Here is an 11,680-nt window from a genome sequence, read left to right as displayed (position 1 = left end):
CTATCTATAAAGCGGACACTGCCCCAAAACGGACACCTAGGGTTGGTACCTGCCGTTCTTCAGTTATTTTCTTTGTCTATCTATAAAGCGGACACTGCCCCAAAACGTAAACCTAGGGTTGGTACCTGCCGTTCTTCAGTCATTTTCTTTAACTCTCTATAAGGCAGACACCTTCCTAAAACGGACACCAAGAGTTGGTTCCTTCCGTTCTTCAATTATTTCCTTTAACTCTCTATAAAGCGGACACCTCCCTAAAACGGAGACCTAGAGTTGGTACCTGCTTTCGGTTCTACAATTGTTCCTTTGACTCTCTATAAAGACTACAAGGCAGACACCAGCGTTGGTCCCTTTTGTTCTTCAGTGGTTTCCTTTTACTCTCTATAAGATGGACACCTCCCTAAAAAGGAAACCCAGAGTTGGTCCCTCCTATACTTCGGTCGTTAGTCAACGCCCTAAAACGGACACCTAGAGTTTGCCACTGCTGTTCATCGAGACAAGACATTTTCATTCTGGGGCACCCAACGAGAATATAGTTCAAAACCACTTAAACATAGCATTGTTAAACGTATTTTAATATTTAAACGGTAGATATAGGCATATTTTTATCGCCTAAAAAGTTTTCATCTGTTCGGATTTCCTAGCTGAAAGTCTAGTGATCCGAAAATTATAGGAATCAAAACTTACTTTTCCAAAAATTTCAGCCAGAGAAAAGGCTCCAGAAAATTCTAGGTGACCTTTTTAGGGTAAAAATCCGTTAGAACCGGCAATTTCACCATTTTTTAGATGTTCGAAAGTCCTAGGAGAGGCAGGCAAGCAAGACTGTACAACAAATGTTCCGAAAGTTCTAAATCTCAAATCGTCTTCCGACTGAAATATTTTCCGAAAATTGACGTTGGGTGCCCCTGTTCATGGTTTCTCTATGCCAAAATGAACATCTCTTCATCACTCTTTGCATTTCGTTTCACGTCTGGTTATGAGTTTTCATCTTACAACCACCTCGATCACTTCTTTGTAATAATTTTTAAGGCAATCTGTGTGGGAAATTCCCTTACCCTTACTATTTCAACGAAATCTCTAGGGCAACTTTTCACTTTTGCAAGGTACTTTAATTCAGTGTCTGTAGAGAAAATCCTCCCCTACCGGTTATATACTCGATCGTCAAAAGCACTTGGTTTGTCTTTAATCCAAACGACTTGAAAACGTAAAATATTTCTCTCCTTTTTCTCCTTTTACTCTTGGTAAAAGGATCTGTCTGAACTACAAACAAAAACTTATTTCCGAGTTATAAAATTTTGAGCAAGAAGGCCTTAAAAGAATTCATTTAAATTGCAAATAATTTTTGAATTAATATTCAATTATTCATAGTTTTCTCGCACGTTTACCTCAGGAAGAAAATGGCGAACTAAAGAAAATTTTTGTACCGCTATTAGCCCTCTTAAAACAAAATAACTTTCGTATCATTATGGCTGTAACTGAAAACCGCCCAGGAGATGTTTAAAAGTGGTACAGCGACTACAGCGCGGAACTGTAATCTCAGCAGAAGTTTGTCGTAATGCAGTCATATTCAACACGTGGATCTGCAACGTTAAAAGTAGAGGCAGAGAAGTAGAGGTAACTGAATAATAACGGACTAAATTATTAACTGTTTCCAGCACCAAAAGTGACTTTTGACTCAGTACGTTGTGTCATAGTGACTGTTATAGAATTAATTCAGCTCTCCGGCGTTCGATGGGACAGTATCGGTCAGTCATTAATTAATTTAGACTTTACATGAATATTTGGACAGAAACCAAAGTCATCACCCTATACTTGTAAAGTACATGTGTACTGACTCAGGGTCGGCAAGGTTTATGATAAATATACGATATAAGTCTGTTTTAAAAACGGGTTAACGATATCAGTGACCGGAAATAACTCATGATTTTCGGTTATAGTATAGACCTTTTGGAGGTACAGTGTTTTTATGGGTTACTGTTTCAAATGCGGAACTACATGCATGACTAACACATAATGCCAGCCAGGCCTAAAAGAGGAGCTCCCGCATAAGTCTGACTGTGTACTCGTAAAAATCAACTAGACTGCACCTCTTTTTGGGTATGATTGATTAAAATCTGGGAGAATTTTGGCTTTTTTCGGATGAAATGGTACATAACAATCCCAGTTGGTTCACCCTGAGGTTATTTCTGTAAGATAAGGGGTTCAAACGTGTAACCACAATTGTTATGGAGGGTAACGCAGTCATTTGAGAAGGATCTTGTTGGTATATAAAATATTTTTGGTTGCCTTACAGCGATGTTTATGGCATACAATTAGCTATTTAATACGGACTCGAAATGGACAGTGTTAAGTGTGCGCATTCCAGAGATGTCTATGTTATAGAGATAGGAAATACAGTTAGCTCCTTGATACTGATTCCAAAGGGACAGTATCAAGTTTACGCATTTCAGAGATATCTATGCCATAGAGATGAGAAATACAGTTAGCTCTTTAATACGGATTCCAAAGGGACAGTATCAAGTGTGCGCATTTCAGAGATGTCTATGCCATACAGATAGGAAATACAATTAGCTCCTTGATACGGATTCCAAAGGGACAGTATCAAGTGTGCGCATTTCAGAGATATCTATGCCATACCGATAGGAAATACAATTAGCTCCTTGATACGGATTCCAAAGGGACAGTATCAAGTGTGCGCATTTCAGAGATATCTATGCCATACCGATAGGAAATACAATTAGCTCTTCAATACGGATTCCAAAGGGACAGTATCAAGTGTGCGCATTTCAGAGATGTCTATGCCATACCGATAAGAAATACAATTAGCTCTTTAATACGGATTCCAAAGGGACAGTATCAAGTGTGCGCATTTCAGAGATGTCTATGCCATACAGATAGGAAATACAATTAGCTCTTTAATACGGATTCCAAAGGGACAGTATCAAGTGTGCGCATTGCAGAGATATCTATGCCATAGAGATAGGAAATACAATTAGCTCTTTAATACGGATTCCAAAGGGACAGTATCAAGTGTGCGCATTTCAGAGATGTCTATGTTATAGAGATAGGAAAAACAGTTAGCTCCTTGATACGGATTCCAAAGGGACAGTATCAAGTGTGCGCATTTCAGAGATATCTATGCCATACAGATAAGAAATACAGTTAGCTCTTTAATACGGATTCCAAAGGGACAGTATCAATTGGGCGCATTTCAGAGATATCTATGCCATACAGATAAGAAATACAGTTAGCTCTTTAATACGGATTCCAAAGGGACAGTATCAATTGGGCGCATTTCAGAGATGTCTATGTTATAGAGATAGCAAATACAGTTAGCTCTTTAATACAGATTCAGAAGGGACAGTAGCAAGTGTGCACATTGAGGAGATGTCTATGTTGTAAAGATAAGTAATACAGTTAGCTCTTTAATACGGACTCCAAAGGGACGGTATCAAGTGTGCGCATTTCAGAGATATCTATGTTATAGTGATAGGAAATACAGTTAGCTCTTTAATACGGACTCCAAAGGGACGGTATCAAGTGTGCGCATTTCAGAGATATCTATGTTATAGTGATAGGAAATACAGGTAGTTCTTCAATACGGACTCCAAAGGGACGGTATCAAGTCTGCATTACAGAGATGTCTATGTTATAGTGATAGGAAATACAGGTAGTTCTTTAATACGGACTCCAAAGGGACAGTACCAAGTCTGCATTACAGAGATGTCTATGTTATAGTGATAGGAAATACAGGTAGTTCTTTAATATGGACTCCAAAGGGACGGTATCAAGTTTGCGCATTTCAGAGATATCTATGTTATAGTGATAGGAAATACAGTTAGCTCTTTAATACGGACTCCAAAGGGACGGTATCACGTGTGCGCATTTCAGAGATATCTATGTTATAGTGATAGGAAATACAGGTAGTTCTTTAATACGGACTCCAAAGGGACGGTATCAAGTGTGCGCATTTCAGAGATATCTGTGTTATAGTGATAGGAAATAGAGGTAGTTCTTTAATACGGACTCCAAAGGGACGGTATCAAGTCTGCATTACAGAGATGTCTATGTTATAGTGATAGGAAATACAGGTAGTTCTTTAATATGGACTCCAAAGGGACGGTATCAAGTGTGCGCATTTCAGAGATATCTATGTTATAGTGATAGGAAATACAGTTAGCTCTTTAATACGGACTCCAAAGGGACGGTATCAAGTGTGCGCATTTCAGAGATATCTATGTTATAGTGATAGGAGATACAGGTAGTTCTTTAATACGGACTCCAAAGGGACAGTATCAAGAATGCGCATTTCAGAGATATCTATGTTATAGTGATAGGAAATACAGGTAGTTCTTTAATACGGACTCCAAAGGGACGGTATCAAGTCTGCATTACAGAGATGTCTATGTTATAGTGATAGGAAATAGAGGTAGTTCTTTAATACGGACTCCAAAGGGACAGTACCAAGTCTGCATTACAGAGATGTCTATGTTATAGTGATAGGAAATAGAGGTAGTTCTTTAATACGGACTCCAAAGGGACGGTATCCTGAGAGTGCGCATTTCAGAGATATCTATGTTATAGTGATAGGAAATACAGGTAGTTCTTTAATACGGACTCCAAAGGGACGGTATCAAGTGTGCGCATTTCAGAGATATCTATGTTATAGTGATAGGAAATACAGGTAGTTCTTCAATACGGACTCCAAAGGGACGGTATCAAGTCTGCATTACAGAGATGTCTATGTTATAGTGATAGGAAATACAGGTAGTTCTTTAATACGGACTCCAAAGGGACGGTATCAAGTCTGCATTACAGAGATGTCTATGTTATAGTGATAGGAAATACAGGTAGTTCTTTAATATGGACTCCAAAGGGACGGTATCAAGTGTGCGCGTTTCAGAGATATCTATGTTATAGTGATAGAAAATACAGTTAGCTCTTTAATACGGACTCCAAAGGGACGGTATCAAGTGTGCGCATTTCAGAGATATCTATGTTATAGTGATAGGAAATACAGGTAGTTCTTTAATACGGACTCCAAAGGGACGGTATCAAGTGTGCGCATTTCAGAGATATCTATGTTATAGTGAAAGGACATACAGGTAGTTCTTTAATACGGACTCCAAAGGGACGGTATCAAGTCTGCATTACAGAGATGTCTATGTTGTAGTGATAGGAAATACAGTTAGCTCTTTAATATGGACTCCAAAGGGACAGTATCAAGTGTGCGCATTTCAGAGATGTCTATGTTATAGATATATTAAATACATGTACGTCTTTAACACGTACTCCGACAGAAATAGAAATCCTTGTTATAGAGGTAGTGTGTTTAGGATCTTTGGGACCAATAGACTGTCGGCAATTGAGGGGTTTTCGTGTTATAGAGGTATAAATTGTATAGGGTTTAGTATCTTAGAGACCAACAGAACTGTCGGAAACAGGGAGGAACAGTACTGACTCATGTCCGCGATACAGATGGTGTCCTTTGTAACAAAGGTATAGATTGCATAAGGTTTATTTTTGGGCCCAATATAACTGTCCGCAGTAGAGAGGTGTCCTTGTTATAGATGTAGAGATTGTATTGAGTTCAGGGACCAATAGAACTGTCTGCAAAACGGAGAAATACGAGCACTTTCGTCTGCAGCTTAAACGATTAGTTTTTTTTTTGAGCGAAGAAGTTACACCACGATTTAGAACTACAAGGTTACATTTAAGTCAAGCCGTTGTGCGCTAAGCTAGGGACTAAACGGTGTACAGTCCCTCTTTTGACTTTTCTCCTTAAAGATCGTCGAAGTCTACTGAGGGGGCGGAGGACAGGTTGGCATGAGGCGCCTCCCTCCCCATCCCCCAGACCACTGTAACCCCAACTCCCAGCCCCCTCGGTACATAGTATGAAACCAAGATGGCCGCCCATGCAGTAGGCATTCACCCTCGATGATCATACAGAAAAATTGGGGACTTTGAGCAATCTAGCGCAAAGCCAAATACACCAACTTTGTTTAAAAGCTAGTTATCTTAGTTTCCTTCTATTTTTGAAAATAACAGGTATGAAAATGGCCGTACAAAATGTCAAAATTTAAAGAATGCCGTTGAGCATGAAGAGCAAGCTGCTGATCAGCGGGTGAGTAAATACTATTAGTTTATTATCTCTGTCATCTGAAAATAATCCCTAGTTTTTAATAGTGTTAAGAATTTTCAAGGGAATTCCGCCCAGTAAACAAGTTCTTGTATGTACTCGTGAAGCTCCCCCGCTATGAAGCCAAGTTAATGTGTCTGCACACCAGTCTAGTTTCTGCAGGACAGACATAATAGAGAAAGTAGACTTCTTAAGTCTGTTTCATGGTACCATAGAATGAAGCTCTCAGTTACACACCTGGCGAAATCCTGTAGTCTCAGACAAAATAAGTTTGATGTTGTGCATCAAGGGTAATGAACCAACAGCTCTTAAAAAGCCTCTAAAAAGCCTCCAGGCTTCAAAGTTTAACTATACAAACTTATAGTTTTTTATGTTAAAGAACATGGCTAGAACCAAAAATTTTTTCGGATGTTTTCAAACCTGATGTGACTTGTTTTGAAATGACTTTGTTGTGAAACGACCAGTAACCATTTGCAGGCTATGGGGTGCAATATTATTTTGATGCTATCAACAAAAAGAGGCAAATTTGTTTAATCTTTTTAAATTTTGTTTTCTTAATAGTAATTTGGGAATGACTACACATCTCAAGCTACAAGCAAGTCTGGTATATCAGGTTAGTATGAGAAATATTCCATATATTATGGTCTATAGTCACATGCCTTGGAAGTTGGACAATTTTGTTAGTCATGTGCAGTACATTTTCTAAAAGCTTTACCTCCATACCAAAATATGTGTACCTTTCTTACACTAAAACACTGAAACACTGTTTTGTAGTGACCAATGATGTAGAAACAAAACTAACTTTCAGACCCCAGCTCCTAGATGACAAAACCTAAGCCTTACTTAGACACAAGCAGTTATTAAAACTATGTACCCATTTTCAGGCTTGAAGGGCTCAAACACAAATTCCTTTCATGTAGAACTACCCATAGTCAGTGCTGTTATTAAGGGGCGGAGGCCGGGGATTTTCCCTGTCTACTTCCAGCTACTTTCAAAGGAAAGTAGAAGAAAAATAGATCCAAAAGGAACTTCTAGCTGTTTGATTCCCTGCCTACTTGTTGTATTTACCTGGCAACTTGAAATCTTAGTGACAACCCTATATACTGTATGTACCTAGCCTTTATCCCTGAAGTACTACTCGCAATATACAGTCGTCAAGACAGTTATACACAGTTACAGACTCGAAACCTTGAATTGCTTTTAAGGCTAGCCTATAAGTGAAGATAAGAGTGAGCCTGTCATTAATTGGAGCAAAAGATTTCAAATACCCCTATAACACCCATACCATAACACTCTTACCAACAATTCCTCTGGCTAAATTAGACTAATTACACTTTTGAACCAATTGGGTTGATGTTCATGTATCCATAGGTGACTTTAGAATACAATACTGTCAACTAGTGCTGACTACTTTTTCATAACAGACACTTCCAACGACTGTCTTAAACAAACACCAAGATTTGGACCTTGCTTCTTTTCGATGGTTTACTTTGATCCCTTCTCTAGAACACCTATCTAAATCAGACATGCAATTATGCTGGTCCCATTGGTATCCTTCTTAAAGCCAATTTAGATGGCGCAATTTTTGCTTACAACTGTTGTGTGCGACTAGCATACATCATGACTTTTCTACCATCAACAGATGCACAATTTTCGCTTACAACATTCACACATGCAGTGTTCTCCTTATCAGGCAATAACCGGTAACATTTACTTCCTGAAGCAGCACTTCTTACCACCTGCATCCGCTTGAAGGTGTACTAAAGTTGACTAAGTAGTTTAAAAAAATTTGCAAGTTGTGATCTGATCAGATCATAGTCTGCTACACAGCCGTTTTTAGTGTCGTCACGCAAAGTTCCTCCCCACTAACGGCTGCTGAAAACCGAACTACATTCCTTTCCCGTGATTAGCCAATTGTAATTCAGCTCCCATTTTCTGGAAGGTGTTCGTGCCATGTTTGTGATACTGTGACTCCTCCAATCACAACTTTGCTTTTATCAGTGCCCCATGTGTGAATGACAGAATAATCAAAATCGTCGCGTGAAAACAAGCAATTAACTACAGTAGTGTTGTCATAGTCAAGTCCTATTCAAAATTTAGGAGATAAGCAGCAGCAGCAAGCAAGTCGAGCAAATTGCGATGCACAACATGGACGTGCTCATAAAGTTGCCAGGTATAGTTTCGGGAAATCGCTCATCGATAATTTATAGGATTGCTTTTTGAATTAGTACCCTTGACAGTTTAGTCTTCACAGGAACACAATGAGCACATCCAGCACATTAAATTCTTTATTACATATCAGTACATATGCACGTTAAATGAAGAACCAACCGATCCTGGTAGAAGTCTTCTAAGCCTATCAAACCTTTTTTCTTTTGGAACTTTCTTGACCGCTTAAAACAAACTTTTTTGCAAATTAACCTTTTCGTTGCTTGAAAACAAAGAGCCCGTCTAAATTCAGCGACGATTGATTGATCTGTCAAAAACTGAGAAGCGTGCTCGCTTCCTAGCACCCTGCGGCGCACGTATTGTTAATTTTCATATACATGATTGGCTTGTTCGTTAGACCACAAACACAAAGGGAAAGGAATGTAGTTCGGTTTTCAGCAGCGGTTAGTGGGGAGGAGCGTTGCGTGACGACTCTGAAAACGGCTGTGTAGCAGACTAATCAGATCAAGGAAATGATTAAATATATGGAAAAGTACTAAGTACATACAGCTTTTTTTTATGGGCCATGCATTTTCGAAAGAGAACATTGAAGCAAGACAGAGTAAAATGATTAGAATCAAATGTTTTAAATTGTTGTCTTAAGATAACAATGCCCAGTTTGTGTAAAATAGGTCTTAAAATGAATTATGTTCCAAAGAACTTAGCTCCTCCTAGCGAGGGGCCATCCTCACTCTACTACTCCTTCTTCTCCCCCCCCCCCCCCCCTTCTAAGGAAAGTGCACCTCTGGTGCATATTTTTTGCCTTACTGGCCATGAATGGTCCCTTACCTGCTGAGCTAAAATCTAGGGAGAACACTGCACATGTCGTATGGGCGTCATGGGACTAATTTACAGAACACAATCTGACATGGAGTCATGATGTACATGTATGCTAGTCGCGCACGATAGTCCTAAGCAAAAATCGTTCCATCGAAATCATTTTTTTTGCTTATTTTTCACCTTCTACTTTTATTTTGCTTCTATGTTTTTATCTTCTACTGGTAACTTACCAAGTCAAACTTTAAACATACTGTATTGTGACCAAAAGTGAAATTTATTCTCATGGTATAGGATGGGAGACCTAATATGTCAAAGTAATAGAAATCGAACAAAATTTTCATTTTTTCATTTTTTTTATCCCCCCACGAAATAATATATGTTTTGTTTGCAGGGCAAAGGGAAAACTGTTATTGCAGGGACCACAACGTTTTTACGAAAGCACTCAAAGAATATGGCGTTCAAAGGTGATTAGAGGTTCACTGAACCCCATTTAATTTATGATGTGTTTAATCCTGTTTTTGTTTCAAGTTCTCACATGTAGAAGAAAAATTAACATCAAAACCTCCTGGCCAAAATAAAACCACTGCATGCATGTAATTCACTTGGATAGAGAGAGTTTTTGATCGTTGATATAGTTGTAAGACGTTGTGATCTTTCCCACTTCTTTTTACTTGCTGAGCTGAACGAATTTTGACAGAGTCAATCATTCTTGCCCTTTTGTTTCAAATTAGGTGAATTTAACTCGGTACAAAAAACTACTCTTCCCGGGAATGTTTGAAAGGCAAGATCACTGGATGTTAGGGGTAAGTAGTATAAAGTCTAGAGGTCCTTCAGTGAACAAATTCATGCATTTGTTTTGGAATTTATGAAGATTTTCTTTCTTAGCCCTCCCACTTACCAATGCCATTCTGTTGGTTGAGTAGGAGTATAAATAAGCTATTGTAGTACATTCTGTGCCCAGTGGCAGATAGTAAAGCACTTTACCATGATGAAATTTATTAATTTGGCTGATAAACTAATCGTTCTGTTAAGGAGAACTCTATCTCTGAAGCTATATAACTCCTGTAACTTAAATTTTCATCTTTCCTTTGCTATTTTGTCCCAGGTGGTTGACATAGAAGCAAACACCATCGCTGTTGTTGGTCCAGCATTGAATGGGGTAAATCCACCCAAGAATTTTTTGAAGTGGTGAGGTTAGTGATTCAAAATTTATTCAGTATTGCAATCTAGGTACCACCACCACGATCTCAACTGTTTCGTGCCTCTTTTTTTGTAAAGCCCTATGCGCAACAATAAACTTTTGGCAACATATACTTAACACATGCACACCGGTGATTAAATATTAGGGCATTTTTTCTAATGTAAGGAAAAGAAGGATGAAGTTTGGAGCAGAATAATGCTGAAAACCCACTGCCAATCAAATTGACACTCATCACAGTACTATACTCTCGTATTTCCTTAGAAACTTGCTGTGCAGTAGGGAGCAACTAAAAGAAAGGCTGTGGAAACCTGGCGTGATTGAACACCCAATGCAGAGTGACTAAGAGTGACTGTGGTGTGTTTGTATTAAAGGTTTGTGACATTTTTTTTTATGGGGAGGAACATGGGAAAATGCAATTATTCTGTTTTGTATTAATCACATTCTTGTATCATTCTGTAGATTGGGAGTGCATTACCACAAGCAATGATTCAACGTCCATGTCACTTTTGACAAGGTAAGCACCTACAATTATTTTTATTCCAGGGATCACTTGCAAATATCAAAAACAAAACTTATTAGGTTCTGAGTAACCTTTAGAGGAATGAATTTCAGAGTGAGGTTGTTTGAAAATTGATATAAATTCGGTTACAATTTACTTCCCGGTTTGGTGAAAACGAGTGTTTACTTGTATTATTGGGCCCTGTGAGACCTTGCGCAAAGCTGAACCTTGCTTCCTGACACTGTAGTCCTACTAGATAAACCTCTTCCAAACAACACTGTTCTCAACAGGCCATTCCTGTTTGTCTGGTTAGAATGCCTTTACCATTTCTTGTTGTCCCTGTGCTTGGGACTTGACTGACAAAGCCAATAGATGAAAAGTGTCTGGGAAGTGTGGACATGTTTATGTTACTATTATAGGGTCATTATTGACAGTTAGAGTTACTTTTTTCTGCAAATCCTGAGTTGCTACTTTAAGGTTAAGGTGAACCAACAGGGGTGCAGAGATACCTATAATAATAATTAGTCAAAGAGTTTAAAATTAGTACCTACGACAGTGGCATGAACAGTTCTTCATACCAAAAAACTAATAAGAAATCACCATGCCAACCTCTTGTCAGATGCTGTCATGATTATGTTTTGTTCAAGGATCTCAGGGGAAAGTAATATCTCATCCGTTAAAAGGCGGAAAAACCAGACAGTTGACTAAAATGGACAAGGAGAGTTTGTCCCTGCTGTTTTTCAGTCGGTTTTATTGATCAATTCTGTCAGTTAGGTAAAAATTATTAGCCGGAGACCTCTCTAAGATGGACGTTTAGACCCTTGTGCTGTTCCCGGGGGTGATCAGCATCAAATTT

The 11,680-nt window shown here is 38.7% G+C and overlaps 1 long non-coding RNA gene across 1 annotated transcript; it reads left to right on the top strand.

Annotated features, from left to right (window-relative positions):
- Nucleotides 1-6,703: 6,703 nt before the first annotated feature.
- LOC140953132 (uncharacterized) lies at nucleotides 6,704-10,699 on the top strand. Its single transcript, XR_012167445.1, has 5 exons — nucleotides 6,704-6,749; nucleotides 9,516-9,588; nucleotides 9,856-9,927; nucleotides 10,230-10,317; nucleotides 10,587-10,699. It is a non-coding gene; the product is annotated as an uncharacterized lncRNA (long non-coding RNA).
- The last annotated feature ends 981 nt before the right edge of the window (nucleotides 10,700-11,680 follow it).

Source organism: Porites lutea, chromosome 11 (genome assembly GCF_958299795.1).
Source record: "Porites lutea chromosome 11, jaPorLute2.1, whole genome shotgun sequence".
Lineage (NCBI taxonomy): Eukaryota > Metazoa > Cnidaria > Anthozoa > Scleractinia > Poritidae > Porites > Porites lutea.
This window is presented reverse-complemented; position numbering and strand designations above follow the sequence as displayed.